This window comes from Protopterus annectens, chromosome 7.part1 (assembly GCF_019279795.1).
Source record: "Protopterus annectens isolate FY-2018-M chromosome 7.part1, PAN1.0, whole genome shotgun sequence".
In the NCBI taxonomy this organism is placed as follows: domain Eukaryota; kingdom Metazoa; phylum Chordata; order Ceratodontiformes; family Protopteridae; genus Protopterus; species Protopterus annectens.
Genome location: NC_056740.1, coordinates 427,111,383 through 427,136,471, shown reverse-complemented (window position 1 = coordinate 427,136,471; position 25,089 = coordinate 427,111,383). Strand labels below are relative to the sequence as shown.

Here is a 25,089-nt window from a genome sequence, read left to right as displayed (position 1 = left end):
TGGTCTTTCCATATTTATTTCTACGTTGTCTTTTTTCATAAGTTAAGGAGGGTGTGAGAGACACAGTAACCCCCCCCCCCCATACACACACAGATTTTTATATAAAAGAGCTGTAGTGACTGAGAGTGTTCATACATCACTAATTGCAGTTTTAACCAAAGTACTGGGTGCATATGGACTATCTATAAGACAATGATTCTGATATCTGTAAGAAAATAAGAAAAAAACTGACAAATCAGCAGGAAATGAAAGAGTTAGCAGAGATTGTAACAATCCATTCACCCAAGGATTTCAACTTGTCAAAGTCATATCAGTACTTCAAAGGATCAGTATCAGAAGTTGAAGGAATTCTCATTATGAATACGAGGCTGAATATCTATGAGGTAATGGTGGGTACGAAGCTGAATATCTATGGGGTAATGGGGGTACGAGGCTGAATATCTATGAGGTAATGGTGGGTACCAGGCTGAATATCTATGAGGTAATGGTTGGTACGAGGCTGAATATCTCTGAGGTAATGGTGGGTATGAGGCTGAATATCTATGAGGTAATGGTGGGTACCAGGCTGAATATCTATGAGGTAATGGTGGGTACGAGGCTGAATATCTATGAAGTAATGGTGGGTACGAGGCTGAATATCTATGAGGTAATGGTGGGTACCAGGCTGAATATCTATGAGGTAATGGTGGGTACCAGGCTGAATATCTATGAGGTAATGGTTGGTATGAGGCTGAATATCTCTGAGGTAATGGTGGGTACCAGGCTGAATATCTATGAGGTAATGGTGGGTACCAGGCTGAATATCTATGAGGTAATGGTGGGTACGAGGCTGAATATCTATGAGGTAATGGTGGGTACCAGGCTGAATATCTATGAGGTAATGGTGGGTACCAGGCTGAATATCTATGAGGTAATGGTGGGTACGAGGCTGAATATCTATGAGGTAATGGTGGGTATGAGGCTGAATATCTATGAGGTAATGGTGGGTATGAGGTTGAATGTCTATGAGGTAATGGTGGGTACCAGGCTGAATATCTATGAGGTAATGGTGGGTACGAGGCTGAATATCTATGAGGTAATGGTGGGTACCAGGCTGAATATCTATGAGGTAATGGGGGTACGAGGCTGAATATCTATGAGGTAATGGTGGGTACCAGGCTGAATATCTATGAGGTAATGGTTGGTACGAGGCTGAATATCTCTGAGGTAATGATGGGTATGAGGTTGAATGTCTATGAGGTAATGGTGGGTACCAGGCTGAATATCTATGAGGTAATGGTGGGTACCAGGCTGAACATCTATGAGGTAATGGTGGGTACGAGGCTGAATATCTATTAGGTAATGGTGGGTACTAAGCTGAATATCTATGAGGTAATGGTGGGTATGAGGCTGAATATGTATGAAGTAATGGTAGGTATGAGGTTGAATATGTATGAGGTAATGGTGGGTACAAGGCTGAATATCTATGAGGTAATGACATTATGCATGGTCAAATTCATTTCTGAAGAAATGCAAAAAGCAAGAAGGAGATAGAACATTTTTTCTACATTCGAACAAGGATACTTGTTGACAGTTTAGAGAAACACCCTTAATTTGTAAATCAATTTTATTTTTCCTAAAAGCAGTATAGTTGTAGGATAAGTAAGTAGATGTGGCTGGTGGATTATTTTTAACCACGACCTGTACTGCACAGAAGTTATGAGGTTTCATAGCGATGAAAAGCAATACAATATCGAACATTGAGTAGGTATTCAGCAGAAACATATACTTGACGAGAAAAAACAATAGATGGAATAATAATTATTAAAGGTTCCAACATAGATAAAAGGAGTTGATAATAGGGACTTTAAAAAAAAATTGGGTCAGATTCAAAAAATGTTGCCGTGTTGTACTGAGGGAGTTTGCACAACAGACAGCCACACAGAGGGTGGGTGTGTTTTAGAAAACCAGTTAGATCACGTGACAAGGCCAAATAATGTGGTCTGCCAAATCATATTTAAAGCACCACATATGACGATGAGGCAAGACAAGATAGAGGAGTGATTCAGAAACTTTAAATTTCATGCAGCAACTCTGCTTTCACCTTAGATTTGAACTCAGCTCTATACACATGTTGAGATGGAGTACTTCTTGCAAATTATGCTTGGAATTGCCACAGCTATTATAAATGTGTATCTGCAGGAAGTTCTTATTACAGGCGCAGGGTCAGCTGACCATGCTTAACATTTCACGACTTACACTAAACCAAAATTGTGGACCAGTAGTACTATGTGGACAGGGACAACACGCAGGATATCATTGAACTGTGTTGGCCTCCCCAGTGGGAGTTGTGGAGTACCTGTCTCAGTGGAAACCAAGGTATTTGTGACACTACATATATTAGCTACAGGGACCTTTCAGTTGGGGACACAATAGGGTTATCTCAAGCATGTGTCTTAGGTTCATAGGTTCATAGGTTCATACTAGGCTATCTGCCCAAGGGCAAGCAGTGACACTGAAGTAATCCCCATCCATTGGTCAAGATTCCTCTTGAACAAGGCCAGCGAGGTGCTCTGCCTCACATGTACCGGATTTTGTTCCACAGCATAGGGAGTCTCTGGGTGATGAATCTGTCCCTCCAGCATGTTCTATTATTAACCGTGTCAAGGTTTAAGTCTTGTGGTTCTGAGGGATCTAGATTTTTGAGGTGAAGCATATTCATCAAATCAGGGTTTGACATGGCCTTATATGTCAGGCACAGGTCACCTCTGAGCAAGCGGTATGAGACTGAATAGAGCTGGAGTTCTTTCAGTCGGGCAGCATAAGACATATTTTTGAGACCCTTTATCCTTTTGGTGAGGAACTTTCAGCTGCTGCAGGTGTCTGGTCAGATACATTCCAAATGGGGCATTGTACTCAATCATAGGTCTAATGAGTGATGAGTACAGGGGGGGGATGACCTCCCTTGATCTAGATGTGAATCCCTTCATGATCAGGTGGGCAATGTAGAAGGTTTTCCTAACTACTTTAGCAACATGAGTGTCAAAAAGCTACTGTCAACCTGGGTTGTTTTTCCCGAAGGGTATGACTATGCATTTCTTGGCATTTAACTTTAGGCCATGGCTCTGGCACCAGTTATCCGTTTCTGTGAGGCCCTTCTGAAGGATATCGACCCTGTGGGTTCTGTCACTTAGCCAGTTTGCAACCCATCTTGTGATGTATGGGTTTGTTGGATCCAAAGTCTGCAAGTTCCCTATGTCTTTATTTATGAGTTCCATTATGATCCTCTCCATGGCTTTGCAGATCTTGGCTCTCTACCCACAGTGTCATGCTGCAGCATGTGAAGGAGCAAGGGTGGTTCTCACATAGCTCAGAAAAAGCAAGCATGGCTCTCACGTAGCTCAGAAAAAGGAGCAAACACCATGTGGGAGTTTTATGATATAGTCCATTTCTCTGAGGTACTGGGGGCCATAGACTGTACTCACACTGAAATAAAGGCCCCTCCTGCTGAACTGGGAAGGAGATACATGAACCACAAAAGATATCACTTCATCAACTGCCAGATGGCCTGTAATATATGGGTTTTCATCTATAACATGTGATAGCCATCCAGGAAGTTATTATGATTCCCACATATGACACACATGTGACCTTAATCAATTATTTGCAAGAGGTAACCCCCCACCCCCAGAGATAACGTGTGGATGATGCTGGTTATCCCCTAAAACCCTGGATCACATGACCCACCAGAAATCCACGCAATCAGATTGGTGAGGGGTATAACTGTGCACTATCGCAAAAATAGTGCAGAGCATATGTATTGGCTGCTGAAATCACGCTTTTGCCATCCAGCTACATCTGGTGCTGTCCTACAGTATGACCCAGCCATGTGTGCCGAAATACTGTGTGTGTTGTGTTACATTGCTACATGATATTATAGTTAGGAGCCAGTTACTGCATGATGGCCTCCTCCAGGCACAGCAGTTCCCAGCACCATAGGCAACATTAGCTGAGACATACTAGGAGTCAGAGGAGAAGCCAGCAGCAGGGGAATAAGAATATCAGATGGGGGTGGGGCAGGCACAGTTTGCCATGACACTAGCAAAGAGACAGCAGATTGTACGTAGCTTCATCACATAACTACACAGGACTTAAGCAGATATACTACAGTAAAAGTGATGCATGAAGAAATACTAAATTAAGCTTACCCATGCATAGACTGGCCATGATGTGCATCAGACATAGGCAACACAAGTAAAAATGTACAAAGAGCAGGCCACAGTTATTATTTGCACAGGTGGACAAGGGACTGCAAGAACTGATATCTTTCACAGGGAAGTGAGTGAGTGTGAGTGTTGTGGTTTAGCAAAAGAAAAAGGGCTTTTATGAATAGTGCAAGAACTAAATTTGGAGGGGGTTAATATGGAGAAGGGCCAGGGTCAGTGGGTGTGTGGGATATGGTAGGGACTGTGTTGATGTGTGTCTGAGATGGCTCAGCACATTCATTGGCTGGAAGCTATTGACACATCAGTCTCAAGAGGAGAGTGGTAACCATACTTCCATCAAGCACCATTACCAACCCCTACTGTGTGGGACCCGCTTCCCTTGAGTGTTAGGGACAGATGCAGACATCTCTGATTTGGGACCACCATGTTCCCCTCATCTAGTGTCCCTATCAACCTGCCCAGTTTCGTATGTGTTTCCTGGGTATCCACAAGCATAACAACTGTGTCCATACTCTGAATAGAGAATGGGGGGGGGGTCACACTCCCTTAGTCCAAAACAGACGCACACTGTACACTCTCATACTGTGCTAGTTCATCCCTGCCATCATTAGCAGAGGATACAGATCTTCCAACATAAGCTGAAGGTAGCTCTACAGTGCTGGTGCCAGATAAAAAAAATCACCTGTGTGTACGCTAGCTTCATAGTGCTGGTGCCAGATAAAAAAATCCCCTGTATATACACTAAAGCAAAAAATATCCATCATCAGTAGGACCCAGTACCACAACTTCACATTCAGCTGATATCTTTACAGCTATAAAAATACAATAACAATAAATACCCCTGGCCATATCTCATGCAGCTGGACATGGGACTTGGATCTCAGATGTACCTGTATGCCATAAGTCAGACAGATATTATAAAATTTTATGTGATTAAAAGGTAAAGATGGGGGGGGGGTCTATATTAGAACATCAAAGTGTTAAAACAGCGAATGTTCTAATATCGACCCCTACTCAGTGAATGCTTGAAATAGCGAAGCTGCAGAACACTGAATATTTTCCTTGGGAAAGTATTCAGTGGGCCATTTCTGCGGCTTTGCTATTTCCTCGACTGTGGTGCGAAGGTGACGGATCAGGTTAAGGTAAGTGTGCGAATGGACCGAGGTAAAGTAAGTGTGTGATAGGGACCTTAGGGACAGAGAGCGGATAAGGTGAGTGTGCGATAGTTAGGGACCTTAGGGTTAGGGAGCGGGCAAGGTGAGTGTGTGATAGTTAGGGACCTTAGGGTTAAGGAGCGGGTAAGGTGAGTATGAGATAGTTAGGGACTTTAGGGTCAGAGAGCGGGAAAGGTGAGTGTGCATTAGTTAGGGACCTTAGGTTTAGGAAGCGGGTAAGGTGAGTGTGCGATAGTTAGGGACCTTAGGGTTAGGGAGCAGGTAAGGTGAGTGTGCGTTAGTTAGGGACCTTAGAGTTAGGGTTGGGTTAAGGTAAGTGGATAGCTAGTAGTGTATGTATGGTTTAGTGTAGGGTTTTGTGAAGTGTGTATGTGTGGATTATGTATTTTGGTGTGCTTGTGCTGTGTGTGTTTTCTCGGAACAGCAAATTTTTTCCCTTGGAAAAAATTCGCTGTTCTGAGTGTTTGTGTATATCACATTTCGAGATTCCAAAGTCGAGCTTATGGTGTTCGATATTTTGGAATTTTGATAATGTGATATAGACCCAAGATGGGTTGCAAGTATTAATACTACATTGTAGAACTACATACCTGGGGCATCTGCAGATGAAACTCTCTGGGGCCTGTCCAACTCTTCCCCGACATCCAGTATCACTGGAAGATTTTAATCACCCACAAAACATAGGTGAGACATCTTTAAACTATATTCATTTCGGGGGTCTTAAAAGTGTAACCATAATCTAATTTGTTAAATAAATAGCTTAATGCATTAAGAGCAAGACAAAAGAGCATCGATGTCAAATAAACACCCAGGAATATTCCCCTTTGAATTTTTACCCCTAGGTTAGTAATTTGCCCTCTGTCATGCCTTAGCTGTAAAATGGTTTGTCATCATTTTATAGTCACTGCAGAGTAACTAATCAATATGGGGTGTATCTTATACATCTGTAAGCATTCCGCTAATCAATGTGGGGTGTATCTTATACATCTGTAAGCATTCCGCTAATCAATGTGAGGTGTATCTTATACATCTGTAAGCATTCCGCTAATCAATGTGGGGTGTATCTTATACATCTGTAACCATTCTGCTAATCAATGTGGGGTGTATCTTATACATCTATAAGCATTCCGCTAATCAATGTAGGGTGTATCTTATACATCTGTAAGCATTCCGCTAATCAATGTGAGGTGTATCTTATACATCTGTAAGCATTCCGCTAATCAGTGTGAGGTGTATCTTATACATCTGTAAGCATTCCATATCTATGAATACGGGATGCTGTGGAATGCTTTGTGTGATCTATCCATGCTATACTTAAGAGTTTTTTTACAGCTCTCTGTTGTGGTTCTGTTTAACAATAGATGATCTCTCGGTCTGTATGACTTTTTTATTACCCTTTTGCTCTGTTGTTATGATTGATTTTTTCATGATGGCTATAAACCCTGTCTGTGTCACTTCCAGTATATAATTTATTTATTGTCGGAAAAGAGGTTATTGAGCTATAGGATGGCTTGCAGCTTCACTCTTAAAAACGAGTATCATTTTTCCTGTTGTTAACCAGGTTGGTTTCTGTTTGGCATGTGGAATATGGTAATTCGTACTTAGGGATTGATCTTTGCATAGAGATGTTAATACTTTTAGGCAGTACTGCATCTGGGCCCAGAGTTTTCCATTTAGGAGCTTTTCTTGATTTTGGATCAAGTTCTCTGGCTGTTACTTCATCCCATTTCATATCATCTGCATTAAGGCTCCTTTCTTTTTTATTTACCCACTTGCCAGCTCAACAAGGTCTTCATAAATACTTCTCCAAAATGTACCTGTTTCTTCTTTATTTGGTGGTATTTCCATTCCTTTTGTTTCGTTTTGTTTCTCAGTTCTCTATAAAATGTTTTTGGGTTATCAATTAATTGTTTATTTTGTACTTTTCCTTTATATATATTTGCGTACCTTCTAAGTTTTCCTGCATTGATAGTTTTAGTTTGTTATTGGAAATAATGTATGATAAATCCTGGTTTGTTTTAATACTGTGTTCCTTTTACCACATCTGTATTTCTAAGGAGTTTCAATGATTTGTTCCCTTTCTGTATTCTCCTAAATGTCATCATTCTTGTCTTAGCTGCTTTATAGTTTTCTCTATTTAGTGCCTTCATGATGGCGTTCTGCTTGTTCACTTCTTTTCCTTTGTTACTTTACATTTCTGGGGTAACACTTTATCAGTTACTAGTTTAGCTGCACAGTGATATATCTGGTTTATTTCTATGAATAGTCTTTTACTGTGTTCATTCATTTTACCAGTCTTGTGACATTTAGGGTCTTATTTATTTTCTGTAATTTATTTTTTTCATCTATCTTATTTTTCATCTATCTTAATATGTTTATCCACCTCTGTTTAATCATCTTTACTGGGATTATTTTCTTATGGGCTCTGAGCATCTTCTTTGCCTCTGTTTCCTGTGTGTCTTCTAGAGGAAGTTCCAGAACATCATCCTGCAACAGATCCTTTTCAGATGCAGCCTGTTTCATCTATTTCTCCTCCATATGGGGACCTAATAGCCCATCATACAGCAATATTACCTGTGTCAAAGATGCCACTGTCTCTTGTCGCTTCTCTTGCTGTGCAACTTCACCTGGACTTTCAAGTGAGTCTCCTACAGAAGATTCTAGAGCATCACCCTATGGCACATCCTCTTAAAATGTATTCCTCTGTATCCGCTGCTCCTCTGCCTGGGGACCCACTGGTCCATTATGTTCTGCCACTGCCTGTGTTGGACTTTCCACATTAAACCCTTCGCTTTGCAGATGTTCTGTCACTTCACTTTCTATTTGTTTAATTTCTGCCTCACTAATCTCCCTGTTTTTTCACATTCCCCCCTATGACCTTATTTTTGTGTTGTGAAATTTGCTGTATTCTTGTGTATTTGCTTGTATTTCTCTTCAAATATCTTTGGAACTGCATTTTTTACATTTAGTCTGACTTTCTTCTCTGCATAAATATCACATCGTATCAGATCTCTTTTTCTTTCACGTGTCTATGATTCTTTTCGATATCATTAACTCATTCACTCCAATGGAGCTCAGGAAGTTTGCAGTTTAACTTCCAATGGACGGAGCCCAAGTATTTTCACAGAATCAAATTATGCCCTCACATTTCAAACAAATGTTCATACCTCTGGAACCATAAGGATTATGATAGTAGTATAAATAGCAAACTCTTCAGCACAAACTATTTTTATAGTGGTAATATTCTTTAGGTTCTAGGTCTTAATCAATATCTCAGCACCACTCAAGTTACACACATATTGTCAGCAGCATTTTATTCATCTATCTGAGAGCTTCCATATGGGGCTAAGGAGTTCTGTCTGTGTTACTTGGTTGTTGAGATATTTAAAAAAATGTGAAAATGATATCTATATAAATTAATATCATAAAACAACAGTTAATATCTCTTTACCTGCACTAGACAGAGGTCAAATATTAATGCATTTGAGTTTGCTGTTGTGTAAGCTTTAAGATGAAATCTTTTAAAACCTTGTGCATAGCATGGCTTTGGAATTATCAATGGAAATATAAAATATGAACAAGCAATATTCAACGCCTAGAGGCATCAGTAGGAGTTAACTACACGTGCACTTGGAGGCGTCACTCGGATGTTATGAGTTAAAAAACTCTGGGGGGGTTGTTATTAATATTTTCTCTCTTTCTGCAACAGTTCTTTTTCTAGACAGCACAATGTATGTTCCTCATATTGATCACTGCAGCAGTAGCTTTAGCTATATGGGTTATATCCTGTCAAGGATGTAACAGTTGGCCAACTTCCAAAGCTTCGGGGCACCTTCCACACATCCAAAGTGTCAAGCAACTTGAGCTGAGGTGGCTAAATGACAAGCTTGGATGTGAAGCCCTTCAGAGCTTTACAGCCGCTGAAGAGTCCACTCCTCTGAGGCTTTTGAGGATTCATGGTCGGCTTGTGCTTTCCTTTGCTGGACAAATAAATTCCCTTTGGTGGAAAAAACTTCCATTTTCTTAAAATTATTGATGTTTTATTACTTCCCACTTCAGGAAAAATATTTTAATTAAAGATAGGAGTTTTATGTTTTAACTGACTATCTTGTGACTGTAATATACTTTTAAATGGAGCACTAATTTTTCCTGCCAGTTTAAAAGTAGTGTTACTAACTAAAAATATATGTTTTGTGGAGAAATTGTGTTTGTTTTTCCTTGGTGAGGCTGGCATAGTGTGTGAAAGTGCTTTTTTTACTGTGTTTATTTCTGTCAAAGAAGTAACTTTTTTGGATAGGTAGTTTTACCAGCATTTGCTGCATGTCTTCTCTGGGAAAGAGGACCATTTTTGGCTTGACCATGGAACAGACTACTGGTCCCTTGGTCGGTCCTTCTTCCAGTCACAAAAAGAAAAATTATGCAAACAGCTTTTGCCACCACAGCAAGTTAGCAGTTTGCCTAGGCCACATGTGTGTCTCTGCTGTGGCCATTTGTTGTGCCTCAGACCACTCGTATTTCACTACTGATCCCTCTGGTGTGGCACCCATAGCCACTGCAGACTAGGGGTTAGCCACATCCTCTGTAGCTGTTGTAGTCACCTCACTGGGCAAGGGAGAGACACTCTTGTCAGTCCTGAGAGAGGGAACAGAGAAGGTTTCTCCTCTTGTGCCAGAATGCTGAGTCCATCTCTGGGGATGCTGCTGCTGTCACTAGTAACAAGTTTGGCCCCATGTTTCCTGTCAGAAAGAAACTGAAAACCAAGCATGCATCTCTTCTGCTCAAATTTCTTTAGACAGGAGTAGTTTACTGGGACTGGCTCAGGGTTTAATTCAGGATATTGATCCTTTTTGTAAAGTTGTTTCTGGTAAAAGAAGAAGGATTCCTCTTTTCCTGAAGGGATTCAAGATCCTGAATCTGAACAGGAAGATGCAGAGATCGATTTAGGGTTTTTTCCTCAGATTTGTGATTCCGACTCAGAGTAGAGCTCAGTTTCTGAGTCTCCTTGTGGGAGCTTATTTTTCAATGAGACTACCGTTAGAATGTGCTAGTGTCTTCAGTGGGAGGACATTGAGGTTTCTCTCTGTCTCAGACAATACTATGAGCTGCTACAGAAGGCATTTCCAGAACCTGCTGTTCAGTCAGCTTTAGAGGATGTGTATGTTACTGCCTGCAGTTTCCCTATTAGTCAGCCAGCTGCCCCTAAAAAAGGCAGGCATGATGTGTAAAATTTCTCAGTCTTTTAAATTTGTATACACTATTCCCAAACCTGACTCAGCAGCTATAGCCTTAGTTGATCCCACTACTGCTAAGCACTTAGTTAATTCCAATCCTACTCTTTATGATAAGGATAGGAAAATTATTAATAGGAATGGAGAAAATTTCAGAATTTTTGAATTGCCAGGTTCATATCATATGTTAAGTTAGTTCTCACAAATTGTGAAAGTATGAGGACTTTTTACCTGCAGTTTTTCTACCTGTGAGGAAAAAAATTGCTTTAAATAATTTAGTTTTTTCTTCATTACATGCAGTCCAGAGGACTGACAGATTCACTTCCTCTTTCCCAAATGGGAAAGGATTTTTTCAAGGATGTTCATAGTGCTGAAGAAAGAAAGTGCTTTGAGATCAACTCTGGATCTTTCCTTCCTAAACCTGTGATAGTGCCCAAATTCAAAATGATGTCACTTCACAACCTGTTACATCTTCCTCTTTCACATTTCCTGTTAACACTAGACTTATATGGTGCTTGTTATTACATCCCTGTTCATCCAGACATTTTTTAAGGTTTCGTATGTTTGGAGCACATTATTAATTCTCTACATTAACATGTAGCTATCCACTGCACAAAGAGTGTTCACAGCGTTTCTAGCTCTAGTTATAGCTCATTACAGGCTACTAGAAAAACACATTTTTTTCCATATTTAAGTGACTTGCTTACCTTTGTGGAGTCTTTTTCAAAGTGTCATGAATCTCTCTCTGAAGCGAAATCTTTTAGTGGAGACAACAGATATCCTTAAATCCAGGCCTCCCCTTCTCCCTCCCTGCTCTATAGCAGTCAGTCATCACAGATGATTCAAACTTTCTTTGGAGAGCAGTTTAGCAAAGGATAAAAGCACAGGGGTGTGAGACACCGAGGACAGATGCAAGTACATAAATATCTAAGAGGTGCTTACCCTGATCAAGGCACTCAACTGTCTGAACCATGTTTGGTTCCTGGGACCTCTTCAAAGTGGTTTTAGACAATACCAAAGTCTTGTGGAACATCAACAGGCAAGGAGGGAATCAGGTAGTACCTCCTTTGCAGACTAGCCATGTTAGCTTAAGATATAGCTTCACATCACAATTTCACAATACAAGCATCTTACATTAAATCAGAGCAAAACTGTATAGCAGACAAGCTGAGTACGACCAGGGCAGACCCTCATGAATAGAAACTAGATTAGGGTGTCTTCCAACATTTGATACATCTGTGGGCAGTTCCTCAAGTAGATCCTTTGCCTCCTCTTTAAACAATCAAGTGGCAAGATTCTGTTCCAGGACTCTATGCAAGAAGACCTGGAAGATAAATGCCTTTTATTTTGTTTTATTTTATTTGGACTAGAATGTTCCTGTGTGCTTTTCCATCCATTCCACTAATATCCAGAGTGCTTCTGAAGATTCAGAAGGAATCCACCAAAATCATTGTGGTGGCTCCCATCTGGATTAGGCAAAATGGCCAGGAGCAATTACCACAATTTTTCTCACAGACTGGACCCACTCACACAAGAACAAGGGTGTTTGAAACACTTCGACATCAATCATTTTCAAGTGACTGGCTGGATGGTAAGGTTTTAATTATTTTTAGGTACCTGCTTACTGAGGACATGCAGTGAGTACTAATGGAGGCAAGGAAAGTCTGCTACTAGAAAACCATATATTAGCGAATGGAAAAAGTTTTCTAGTTGGTGTCAGCAACATAACCAGCACCCATTCAGGGTAAGTTGGTCTCCGGTTTTAAAATATTTGTGTGAGTTATTATCTTATGGCCTTTCTTATTCCTCTGTCTCGGTTAAGTTATTGGCCATTTCAATATGTCTGCCCATAGAGCCTCCTCTTTTAAGGCTGACTCATGTCAAAATGTTCTTTAAAGGGGTTTTACAAGAGAGGGTTCCAAGTAAACCAGTGGCCCCTCCTTGAGATCTTAATTTTTTGACAGAGAAGCTAACACTTGCTCCATTTCAACCAGCAAATCCAACTGTCTTGAGGTTCTTAACATGGACAACAGTTTTACTGATTTCATGGTGAGTCAGCCCTACCCCATTTTCCATAGGGACAGGTTTCTGTAAGAACTAATCCATATGTTATGCTTAAAGTGCTATTTATGTTTACCTAAAATATCCCTCTCCTCATTTTCTTTACTGAATCTAAAAATAAGGGAGAAAGAATACTATATACCTTTGATGTCCACAGACAACTCAGGTACTATCATAACAGAAGAGTATCTTAGATTCATAGGTTCATAGGTTGGTACTAGGCTATCGGCCCTAGGGCCTAAACAAACCTAGACATAACAATTCCCTGGCTATTTCTTCCCACACTATTTACTTCTCTGGACCCCTTTCTAGCAGGGCGACTGACATGATCCCCAGGGTGAATTTCCTTTCTCCCATCCAATCATCAAGGTATCCTTTGAAGAGGGCCAAAGAGGCACTCTGCTTGACATGTATGGGCAGTCTATTCCAGAGTCTGGGGAGTCTGTGGGTCAGGAACCTATCCCTCCCGCATGTTTTGTTTATTGTGATGACAAGGTTTAGATCCCTAGAGCATGTGGCTCTGAGGGATTGGGATTTCTTTAAGTGTAGCATGTCCAGCAGCTCTGGGTTTGACATGGCCTTGTATGTTAAGCAGAGATCGCCTCTGAGTAGACGATATGCAACAGAGTATAGCTGGAGTTTTGTAAGGTGGTCAGCGTAGGGCATCTGCTTTAGGCCTGTGATTGTTTTAGTGAGGTATTTCTGCGGCCTTTCCAGTTGTTGCAGATGTCTTGAGAGGTACATACAAAATGGGGCGTTGTATTCTGTAATGGGTCTAATGAGGGATGAGTACAGTGGGACAATGACCTCCATTTTTCTGGATGAAAAGCCCTTAGTGATGAGGTGTGCCACATAGAAGGATTTCCTGACTGTTGTGGCAATGTGGTTATCGAAGGTGAGACCACTGTCCACCTGCGTCCCTAAGTCTCTTATCACACTTTCAGTGTTTAGTGTACTGCCACATATGTGGTAATTCATGGGTACGTGTTTTTTTCCCAAAGGGGATAACTATACATTTCTTGCCATTGAGCTTGAGCCTATGGCTCTGGCACCAAGCATCTGTTTCTGTAAGGCCCTTTTGTAGAGTATCCACATCATTTGGGGATTCAATAATGGCTCCCAGTTTGCAGTCATCTACAAACTTTGTTAGTCAGAGTCCCTTAGTGTAGGCCAGTATGTCAGAGAAGTAGATGTCAAACAAGAGCGGTCCCAGGACTGAACCCTGAGGTACTCCACTTGTCACTTGTCTGGAGCTGGAGTTGGAGTCGGCTACTTTTACAGTGTGGGGTTCTGTCAGTAAGCCCGTTGGCAACCCACCGAATGATGTAGGGATTAATGTCCAGCTTAGTAAGTCTATCTATAATTCCAGAGTGGGGGATGGTGTCAAAGGCCTTGGTGTGGTCCAGATAGGTTGTGTGGACTGCCTTACCCTCGTCCACTGCTCTGGAGACTGATTCTAAGAAGTCAGTCAGGTTCAGGAGGCAAGATCAGCCCTTCACGAACCCAAACTGGGTGGGGTCCAGTGTTTGAAGGTTGCCAATGTGTGTTTATAAGTTCCATGATAATATGTTCCATGGCCTTGCAGATCAGGCTCATCAGACTGATGGGGCAGTAGTTTCCAGGATCCAAGCTGGATCCCCCCTTGTAGAGTGGGATAACTGTAGCTGTGCGCCACTCAGTGGGCATGAAGCCTGAGGTGAGGCTATGATTAAACATGACACTTAGGTGAGGTGCCATTTCATTTTGTAGTTCATGTAGTACGCAGCCCGGGATGTCATCTGGTCCCATGGATGCTGTATTCTTAGCTTTGGACAGTGCGTTTTCTACCTGTGTGGCCATTATTACTGGAATCTGGCAATCTTTTGTTATTGAGATGGGCCGTTTAGGGGGTGAGAGGGGGGCGAAGTTGGCACTGAATGAATTGCCAGGATATTGGCAATATCCTTGGAATCAGTATATTTAATGCCATTCTGTTGTAGCTCAGAGCAGATCTGAGCATGGCCATTTAGATTCTTGATATCATTATAGAATGCCTTGTGGTAGTCTTTGGAATCTTTGGCAATTTTATTTTCTTAACTAGCTTTGGAGGCTTTTATGAGGGATCTCAGCTTCTTACTAAGGCTGGTAAGGGAGTTTTTTGCATCCTGGGATTTTCCTCTTTTCTGCAACAGTTTCTTCCTTTTGTTGTAAAGTTTGTTTATGGCAGGGGCCACCAGATTGGCTTCCTTTTTTAGAAGAGAGCATCTTGGTTCTATTTGGGATGGCATGATTCATGCTTGTGTGGATGTGCACGTACAGTGTCTTAGTGTAGGATTCAGCAGTCGAACTTTCAGTTCCCGTCTACATGGGTATCTCTCACATCTTTGGATCAATTGTTTATTTCTTGTGAAGGTAAAAAGAAAGGACAACCTATGTCAAAATAGGGTATTTCCAAATGGTTGTCTAAGGCTATTACCTTTGTTATACTCCATAACATGTCTATTCCATGCAGGGTCAATGCCCTCTCTATCAGAGCCTTGGCTGCATTTATGGCTTTTTGTAAAGAGTTGGATTCTAGAAATATTCTAGAAGTTGCTACTTGGTCCTCTGTAAGTACTTTTACAAAGGACTTTAATCTGGATTCCTTCTCTGGGTCCAGATCAAGTTTTGCTAGGACCATTCTCCAGGAGTTCCTGGACTCTTCTTCTTCCACCTCCCAAATAAAGTTAACTATGATAATCTACCACTATAGCTAAGGCTACTGCAGCAGCGTTCAATATGTTGAACATAGTGCAGATGTATAACTTGAGCTTATCATAACAGTAGATGTTTGAATGACACTGTTGCAAGCTGCAATAGCCACTCCCTTCCTCCATCCCCTTTATTTTTTGGTGTGTTTTTTCATGCCAGGATGTAGACATTTATGTTTTCTTGTTTCTTGCACAGTCCTTTCAGAGCTCAGCATGCATCTTTCTGCTGTGAAGAAAGGTCTGAAGAGTTTTTTTCACAAACATGTATTTTAGTCAGCTCAGCTCAACCTGTTTGACAGTTTGGGCACATGGAATATACCCCGAAGCTTTGGAAGCTGACCCGCCGTTATATCCATGGCAGGATACAACCCTTATAGTTAAGGCTATTGTAGTAGTGATCATTCAACCATCTACTGTTATAAGTTCAACTTATACAATTGTACTTCATTTACATAGTGTTTTTTTCCTTGATCTGTTGCATTGAAGAACTTAAATTTTCATCTGTAACTTTTGACCATTTTTTCTTGTGCAAGTATTTTTCTTTCCTCTAATTTCTCTCTTACTTCTACTGCATTTCATATGTCTGCTAATTCTGGGATTTTTCTGTAATGGCAACAGTACGTAGTTTCTTCTTTTTTCCCAGAGTTCCATTTTATCATCTCTATGCCTCTTGCTTGGCATGTCAGTTTTTTTTTATGGAGGCTGTCTTCATTCTGCCACAGTGTGGAGTGGGGCGGGGGCACCTAATACTGTGGTAGTAATGTTTCCATCTTCGGAAAATTCTACACTGCTTTTTTCCCAGTCCAAACACCAGTGAGTACACCAGGACTGGGCACTTTTTATACTGAGACCTGGGCACCCAGTCTTCTACTTTTATTTTTTGACAAACCTTCCTCCATGATATATAAAATACTATATATTTATGTTGTCTTCGTGAGACTTTGTAAAAACTGGGTCCACCAAGTGAAAGTGCTCACCGAGACTCGATGGAGATGAATTTGGTTCCAGCAGGGCTATTCTCATTTTCTTGTTGGTTCCATTTTTGTTCCATTTAGACCCCCTTCAGCTCCTCATTTATATCCCTTTTATACCTCCTTTTGGTCCCACTGCACAGATGGACAAGGTGATCATCATGTTAAGTTTATGCACTGTAAGATTTGGTAGAGTGGCAGTGGATTAGTTTCTATCCCCCACAAAGTTATTTTGCTGTGATAAACTGTATTTGTCTTCCCACCTCTATGTTGTCCATATATGTAAAAAGATAAATGGTGTTGCTGCAGGGACCAAAGAGATATCAGATACCACCAACCATCTTTTAATGCTAAACATTAATATTAGAAGTATCAAAAATAAAATACCTGAACTCCAGGCCACAATAGCACACTATTCCCCAGACACAGTTGCTTTAAGAGAAACCTGGCTAAATAAAAACATAGCTAACTCAGAAGTTCTCCTTACCGGCTACAATATCATTAGACAAGCCACGCCACTTTGTAAAGGGGGTGGAACTGCCTTACTGTATAAGTCCAACTTAACTGTATGTAAATTACCAAACTCCTACCCCTCCCCCAATAATTGGGACATACTTATCTCACAACTTCAACTTCACCCTAAAAAGGTCATCACCCCAATTGTGATCTATATTCCACCTAGTAATACACCTGCTAGCCTAAATACTTCTTATCCTGGTGTTCTGCCACATACGCACAAGAAACCCTTATTCTTAGGGATTTCAACCTAGATTGGTTCACCTGTATATCAGAACCACCAAGTAATATAATAAATCTCCATGGCTACCAGCAGCTAGTCCAAATTCCAACTAGATGTGATAAAAAATGTAAAAGAGAAGCCATCCTTGATTGGGTCCTAACTAACAACCCCACATTGTACCCCCACACAGGCAGTCTCCCAGACACCTTAAGTGACTACAACATAATATACCTTATACGTAGTAGAACAGGCACATGCAAAACCACTAACTATAAATCCACTAGAAACACAAAATAATTCTTTCCTGAGGTCCTCAATACTTTACTGTGTAACTGTGACTAGACCCCTCTAAAAACCCTCCCACCTGACCAAGCTGTAGCATATTTCAACAAAACATTTCTACAACACCTAGACACTGTTGCTCCATTGTGCAAAATCAAGGTTAGAACCTCTACAAACCCCTGGCTCAGTAAAGAAACCAAACAAATCCTCAAGTCCAGAGACACTGCCTGGCTTTACTATAAAAAAAAAACAAACAAACAAACACAAAGCCTAACTAAGTACCAAGAACTGCGCAACCATGCAAAAAATGCATTAGGCTGGACAAAAAATACTACTAAAAGACATTACAAACTAAATACCAACACAATCCCCCAAAATTTGGAAAAATGTAAACCAGTTGCTAAAACACACCCAAAAGGCTACCCCCAAACCAACCACCCCTCACACTAAAGTTCCCATCAAAACACAATTCAACTCCCACTTTGTGAACTCAATTATATCCTAAGTATCGCAGGATAGTTCCTACCTCACTAACCTCCCCAACACAAATAACACTAATACAAGCTTTACCCTCAAAACAGTTTCCACTACTTCAATCAAAAGCATGCTCTCCAAACTAAAAAACCTCATCAACAGCAGCCAACCTACTCCCCAGCTATTTCTTGAAATTGACAGCAGATGCTATTGCTATCTCAATTTCCACTCTCATAAACAGATCAATTGTGGAAAACTATGTGCCCAAACTCTGGAAAATATCCTATATTACACCCATACATAAAGGCGGGACATCCACTGAACTTAATAACTGCAGACCCATTGCTTTACTCTCCCCCCTGGCCAAAATCCTAGAAAAATGCATCCATACCCAGGTGCTAAAATATCTCCTAGACAGCAACATTCTGTCACCTACACAACATGGTTTCAGACCTGACCATAGTACCACTACAGCCTTCCTCTGCTTCACAGACATAGTAAACCGTCTCAAAAATGAAGGCCTACAGGTGTCAACTCTTTTTTTGGATATGTCCAAAGCATTTGAGACAGTCTCACAACAAATCCTGCTAAACAAACTAAACCAATATCACCTATCAAATTCCACTCTTACCTGGTTCCAAAGCTATTTAACTGACAGGTACCAAGCTGTGAAATGGGAAAATTCTCCCTCTCCTCAGCTGACCATGACTATAGGAGTCCCACAGGGTTCTATCTTAGGACCAGTACTATTCACAATCTTCACAAATGACCTCCATACCTCCACACAGCATGCATCTATCATTCAGTATGCAGATGATACTACCATAATCGGTGCTGCACAAAACATTACCACCCTCCTGCATGCAACTCAACTAGCATTCTCTGACACTGAAAACTACCTTACCAAAGCCCAATTTATCCTCAGTCCAAAGAAAACTCAGCTTATGATTATAACCAGTTCTAACAAAAACACTGATAGCAGTCAATTCACTATCTACTCCACAAATGCTACTCCAATCGCTCCAGTGGCACAGGCTAAGCTATTGAGAATAACCATAGACTCCCACCTAAAATTTGATACTCATTTCAAAATAACTATTAAAAAAGTACATGCCTTACTGGGATAACTCTACCGTATCAAACCATTTCTTACCAACAACACAAGATCAGCCATTACTCGCTCCCAACTTCTATCCACCCTACTCTATGCATCTCCCATTCTGACTAATCTCAACAAAACTGAACTAAGCAAAATGGAAGCCTGCTATAACAGAATTGCCTGCTTTGCTGCAAATTGCTCATATAGAACTCATCACTGTACTGCTTTGAGACAGCTCCACTGGCTTGAACTGCCCAACCTCCTAACCTACAATCAGCTCTGCCTCTGTCATTCTATCTATTACCTCCCCAATAAGTGTCCTGCCCTCAAAAACCTAGTACAACATCACTCAATCAAAAGGCCTCTTCATCAAGCAAACTACTACTAGAAGTCACCAACAGCTACAATAGCTTTGGAGACGCACTATATAGTAGTTCAGTGGTTAAATATCAAACTCTCTCCCCACTAGCATTCAAAGCACATCATCCAAAGCCTCCTTTAAAGACCTCATCAGGCAACATCTCAAGCAAAGTTGGCAGTGCCATGATTGCTCCCCAGGCTAGTGAAAGCGGATAAGGTGCACATACTAAACCTAGAGCACTTGATAATAGTTTTAACTCTTACAAACACTGGCTAATCTACAATGTATGTACTGTACCTGTGTACTATCTATGTATTCTACCTATGTTCCAAATTTCAGCTGTACACCACAAATCTATTAATTACCTCTATTTTTAAATTAATATTTTCTTGTTTGTTCTCTCCACTGTAACTGCTGATTTGCTGCATGCCACTGTAAAAACATGTCTATTGTAATTTCTGTGTATACTGATCATGTCTAAATATCTAAATGTATCTGTAATTTTTCTATGTTGAGCTTTTCTCCCTGGGCCTCTGCTGAAAAAGGACCTTCTCGGCTCAGTCAGACACCCCCGGTTAACAAATGTAAAATAAATAAAATAAAATCTTCTTATATATGAGATCCATTAGCAGTTGTTTGCTGAGCATTTCACAGTATACAACAGAGGTATTTTCTCCTTGTAAGTCACCTGTGCTGTACATATTTATTGTGTGAGTAGCATATTTATTTTCTATATCTACAGTTTTGCTCTTTTCAAAACTAAGTATGCATCCCTGACCACTATCATTAATGTGTCTTGATAAATTGTTCATATTTTTAATATTTAGACTGCATGTGAGGATGCCTTTTTGCTTTGGCCCCTTCCATATATTATATTATATTCGGACAAACAGGCTGCTGACATTTCTGATTAAGTACTGATATTAAAAGTGTATTATGCTTAATGCATGCTTAAGAATGCAGTTTTTCTTGTGTTTGAATTTCTCCTCCCTCATCCTTGTTTTTAACTAGTCTTTCTCTTACATACATTTATTTGGTTTATTTATTTATTTATTTATTTTATTTTATTTTGCTTTCTTGTACTATTCATGGCAGCATCACATTAACCTGCACCTATCTGACTGGCAAGGTGTGTGACACAGGTAGTTACAGTAGCACCAGCAGCACCACAAGCTCATAGCATATTTGAGTCCCTGATGTCACAGTTGCCACCACACCTGCAGCCTTACCTGCACCACCTGTATCATGTAGCCCTGCACCTGGTGGGTGTTACAGTGGTACCTGCCAGTAGTAGTGAAAGTAGAGGTGACACCTTTGTTACCCTTCTATAGCTGCAGAGCTTGTGAAGGAGATAATAGACAGGAGGTTGGATAACCACATCAGCCTCATGGAGACCATGCTTTGGCAACTTGTAAGTATTCTCTTGCACAGTGCCGACTTCACCTTCTGGAGCAGGATACAGGGGGATGGTACACAAGGTAAGGAGTAACCTCCCACCTGGTCTAAGCTGCAGGAAACTGCATCTGCAAACAGCAGCTCCTATTACCCATCTCAGTGTCCGTTACCCTTTTCCGTTCGTGCCCACCCCAGTATGTTGTATTGCTCCCACCACCATCATCTTCCCTCTGTTTGTCTTATGCTTCCTTTACCATTGTGTTACCCTCCACCTTGTCATTCGTAGGTGACTTGCCCTCTTACCCACCTCTTTCTTGCTTCCCTTACGTCAGTCCCCAACTTTCCCTTCTCTAAACAAATAAAAGGGCACTTGCTCACAAAAAATAAAAAAAAAAGATTCTCACCCATAATTCTCAACTCTCCAGAAATGTAAATAATGTATGTATGTTTGGCTTCTATTGTTTAATATGTTCATCATCAAATATGTAATTTTCTGACAAATTATTGAGGATTGAACTCATGAAATAATGACCCCTATTTCTGGATTTATGCAGGATTATTGAGTTGAGAATTTGAGAGGTATGCTCCTCTTGTACCTCCATCTTGCGCATTCCTTATTTGCTCACTTTCTGTTCCTCTGTGTCCTATACAACTGAGCTAGGTTTGTTGTGTGCCACCATGCAAGTCTGAAATAGGGTTAACCTAATACCTTTAGTCTAACTGTTTCTATGGCTCATTATACTCACAAAGGGATATGTACACTGTAAGTGCAGTGGGACGGGGAATTGTAATCTGAGGATTGTATGTTGCTTTACAGTCTGCAAATCTGTTATATTCCTCTGATATCTGTGTTTTATGATACCCTGTCACTAAGTGACTCTGCGACTCCCCTTGCTAATGCAGTAAGTACAGAGCATATCACTAATAAGGGAGGAGTTTGAACCCCTTGGGGCCTATCAGTCTACAAATGTGTTACATTCTTCTGGTATCTGTGCTTGTATGACACTCTCAGGTTCCCCTTGCTAATGCAGTGGTATAGAGCATATCACTTGGAAAAGCAGGGGCTCAAATCCCTTGAGGCCTATTGTTCATCTCTTGCTATCAGTCTGCAATTGTGTTACATTCCCATCAGATGTGTGTTTTTATGACACCTTCAGTTGGAATGCTTCTGTGGCTCCCCTTGTTAAGAAACTGAGGAAGTAATGGAAGTGGACTAAGCTGGTAGCTCAGCTTTGCTCAGAGTTTCAATGTTTTCCTTTTTGAATGACATTCCCATTACAGTACAGGTACACTGACCAAACAGGTTCCTATCAGCAGACCGAAGGCGCATGTTTTCGAATGCGTCTTGGTCGAACTGACGAAACCGAAACTGCAAAATATCAAAGCAGCATGTAAGCTTGGCCACTTCGGTACTTTGCCATTTTCGGCACTGTAGTGCGGTCTCGGAGTTGGTATATTTAAGTAGGGGGGTGTGGGGGGCAAAGTCCCCCACTTAAGCTCATGTTTTAATGTGCTTTCTTTTTTTTTTGTTTTGTTGGAACAGCGATTTTTTTTTCCCCTTGGAAAAAAAATCGCTGTTCTTACAGTTCAGTTTTGTAAGCTTTCACTTGCATAGGGTCGATTAATCACCATTCGCTTACCTAAGCATTCGGTGATCTAATATAGACCTGACCAAACCAATGCTGTCAGGAATGGTGTAGGTCAGTACATCATGTTACTTTACTATATTCCACTTGTCTTTGCTAAGTTTCACATAATTCTACATTCAAGTGTTGTCATGAGCCCTACTCAGTTGTGTTTCACATCCCTGCTTGGGTGAACAGCTCCCTTTGAACTCTTCTGACTGTCTCCATGGTTTGTATTGCTATAGTAAAACCTCTACACTTCACCCTTAGCCATATCTGACATTTTCTAGTCACAGAACATTTATCTCCATATATAGTGCTGTGTATTACATCAGTAATATTGTCAATGAAAAGTTTGCCTGTCTAACAATGCAGACTTGAGATGACTACCAGAGGTGCTCATACACATTAACTTTTTGCTTCCATTACTCATACTTTCATGTGGCACTGAGGTGGTGCAGTGTACGGTGGCTTTAATAATAATCATAATAAATAATAAACATCGAGGTTCATCGTGCACACACTGTAAATAAGAGTGGTTTAGCAGGGATTGTGGATGCAGCATTTCTGAATAGCTGAGATAGTTTATTATATTTTTATTATAAAAGAAGTGTGATGAATGAACAATGAAAATAATTCAGTGGTATAACAAATACTAACAAAATACAACTGAAAATATGAGCTAAACATATAAACACCATTAAATATAAGAGACAACAGTGAACTGTTGTAAAACTAAAGACACATGATTTATAACAGCAATAACAGGAAATAAAACTTAGGAAACTATCTCCTGGCATCCTGGCAGGTTAAAAACATTTTTTTCTATTTGTGATTGAGTTTAAGTGCCTTACCAGCTTTGACTTAAAGTGTACCATATATTGGAAATACAGTATTTGATAATCACTTCTATTATAGTAATTACATTCTTTTTAGTATTTGCGATAAGAAAAAAAATGTGAGATCGCATGGAACCCCTCCAAATCCTGACTTTAGACTTTAGCAGCTAATAGTTTATTATCTATATAGTTCCATGGTAGATTCACAGCCCTTCAGAATCTAAATTAAAAAATGCATATCATATCACTTTCCTAACCACTGAACAAATGTGTATGAGTAAACTTGGGAAAACAGACATTACTATTAGTATTCAATCATTTACTGACTATACCAGTCTAGAAACAAGAATGTCATGAAAGTAATCCATCCATATGTGAGCCCAGTCATGGAAATTTTAAAATGTATCCAACACTTACTCTGTATAGATGAACGATTAGTATTTGTCCTTAAAGTAGATGTTCAGGGAGGATGCATACACTTTAGCAACTACATGTGAGGACTGTAAGGCTTTCCACATCTTCAGACTAAGATGGCCTTACTTAAAGTGGATTTTTTAAAGTAAAAAAATGATCACGGTCATTGCTAAACAGATATAGCATTACCCTTTGGCAAATAAGGGAATATTCAAGTCAGTCTTGTTTGGGAGAAAGTTTAAACTTCTACAAATCAGTGGGTCACAGTTTAGAAAGAAATAAAATGGTAAATGATTTGATTGTTTAATTGTTACAAGAATATTTATCTTTCTGGGTGGTTGGCTAAAAAGGAAACATAGTATTTTGAGAAACTGCGCAATTTTTATTTTTCAGTTGTATATGTTTATTGATATATTTTGTCCACATCATCAAAATAAATAACAATAAAATGATTAAACACACTAAAACAAAAATACAGAAAAAACAAAAATATTCTTAAACAGTAAAAACAATCACAATAGCCCTATTCATTCTCTCCACTTAATGCACCTCCCCATACACACTATTCACAGTTTTACCTGGTTCAGCATGTTACTAATCATAATCCCTTATTATTATAAAATCATATAATCAAAATATGAACTAAAAGCCTCCCACTTTTTTGGTAAAGAACTAAGTGAGCCTACATCCATGAATCTCAGTAACATTAAGAACTAAGTGAGCCTACATCCATGAATCTCAGTAACATTAAGAACTAAGTGAGCCTACATCCATGAATCTCAGTAACATTAAGAACTAAGTGAGCCTACATCCATGAATCTCAGTAACATTAAGAACTAAGTGAGCCTACATCCATGAATCTCAGTAACATTAAGAACTAAGTGAGCCTACATCCATGAATCTCAGTAACATTAAGAACTAAGTGAGCCTACATCCATGAATCTCAGTAACATTAAGAACTAAGTGAGCCTACATCCTTGAACCCCAGTAACATTAAGAACTAAGTGAGCCTACATCCATTAATCTCAGTAACATTAAGAACTAAGTGAGCCTACATCCTTGAATCCCAGTAACATTATTCGCACTTGCCTATGTATTAACATATAGAGATTTATCTTACTGTATTTCTTTGTGGTTTCCATTCCTTAACCAGCAATAATTTAATCAAACTGCTCAATACCCTCCCAGTCTCCCATATCCCCTAGCTGTTCTTTCCCTACTTTGGGGTGATAGCTAATATTGAATATTTCCAATCCAGTGGGATCTTAGATTCATAAATCTCATGTGCTAAACTCTGTAATAATTACCAAAAGTGCTGGGCCAGATAACAGTAGCAAAACGTGTGCAAATCAGCAATAGCTATCATTCACTTTCTCTTGTTTAGCGTGAGATTCCAATTATATAATAATCTTATTTCTTAGTATAATACCTGGGCAATATTTTCAAATAACTAGTACTTCTATGTATAACATCTTAAGACAGCTCCTTCCCT

The 25,089-nt window shown here is 40.1% G+C and overlaps 1 protein-coding gene across 1 annotated transcript in view; it reads left to right on the top strand.

The window, feature by feature from the left end:
- STAB1 (stabilin 1) overlaps nucleotides 1-25,089 on the top strand; it is a 2,761,215-nt gene that overhangs the window by 473,281 nt on the left and 2,262,845 nt on the right. The gene's annotated exons all lie outside the window — the stretch shown is intronic.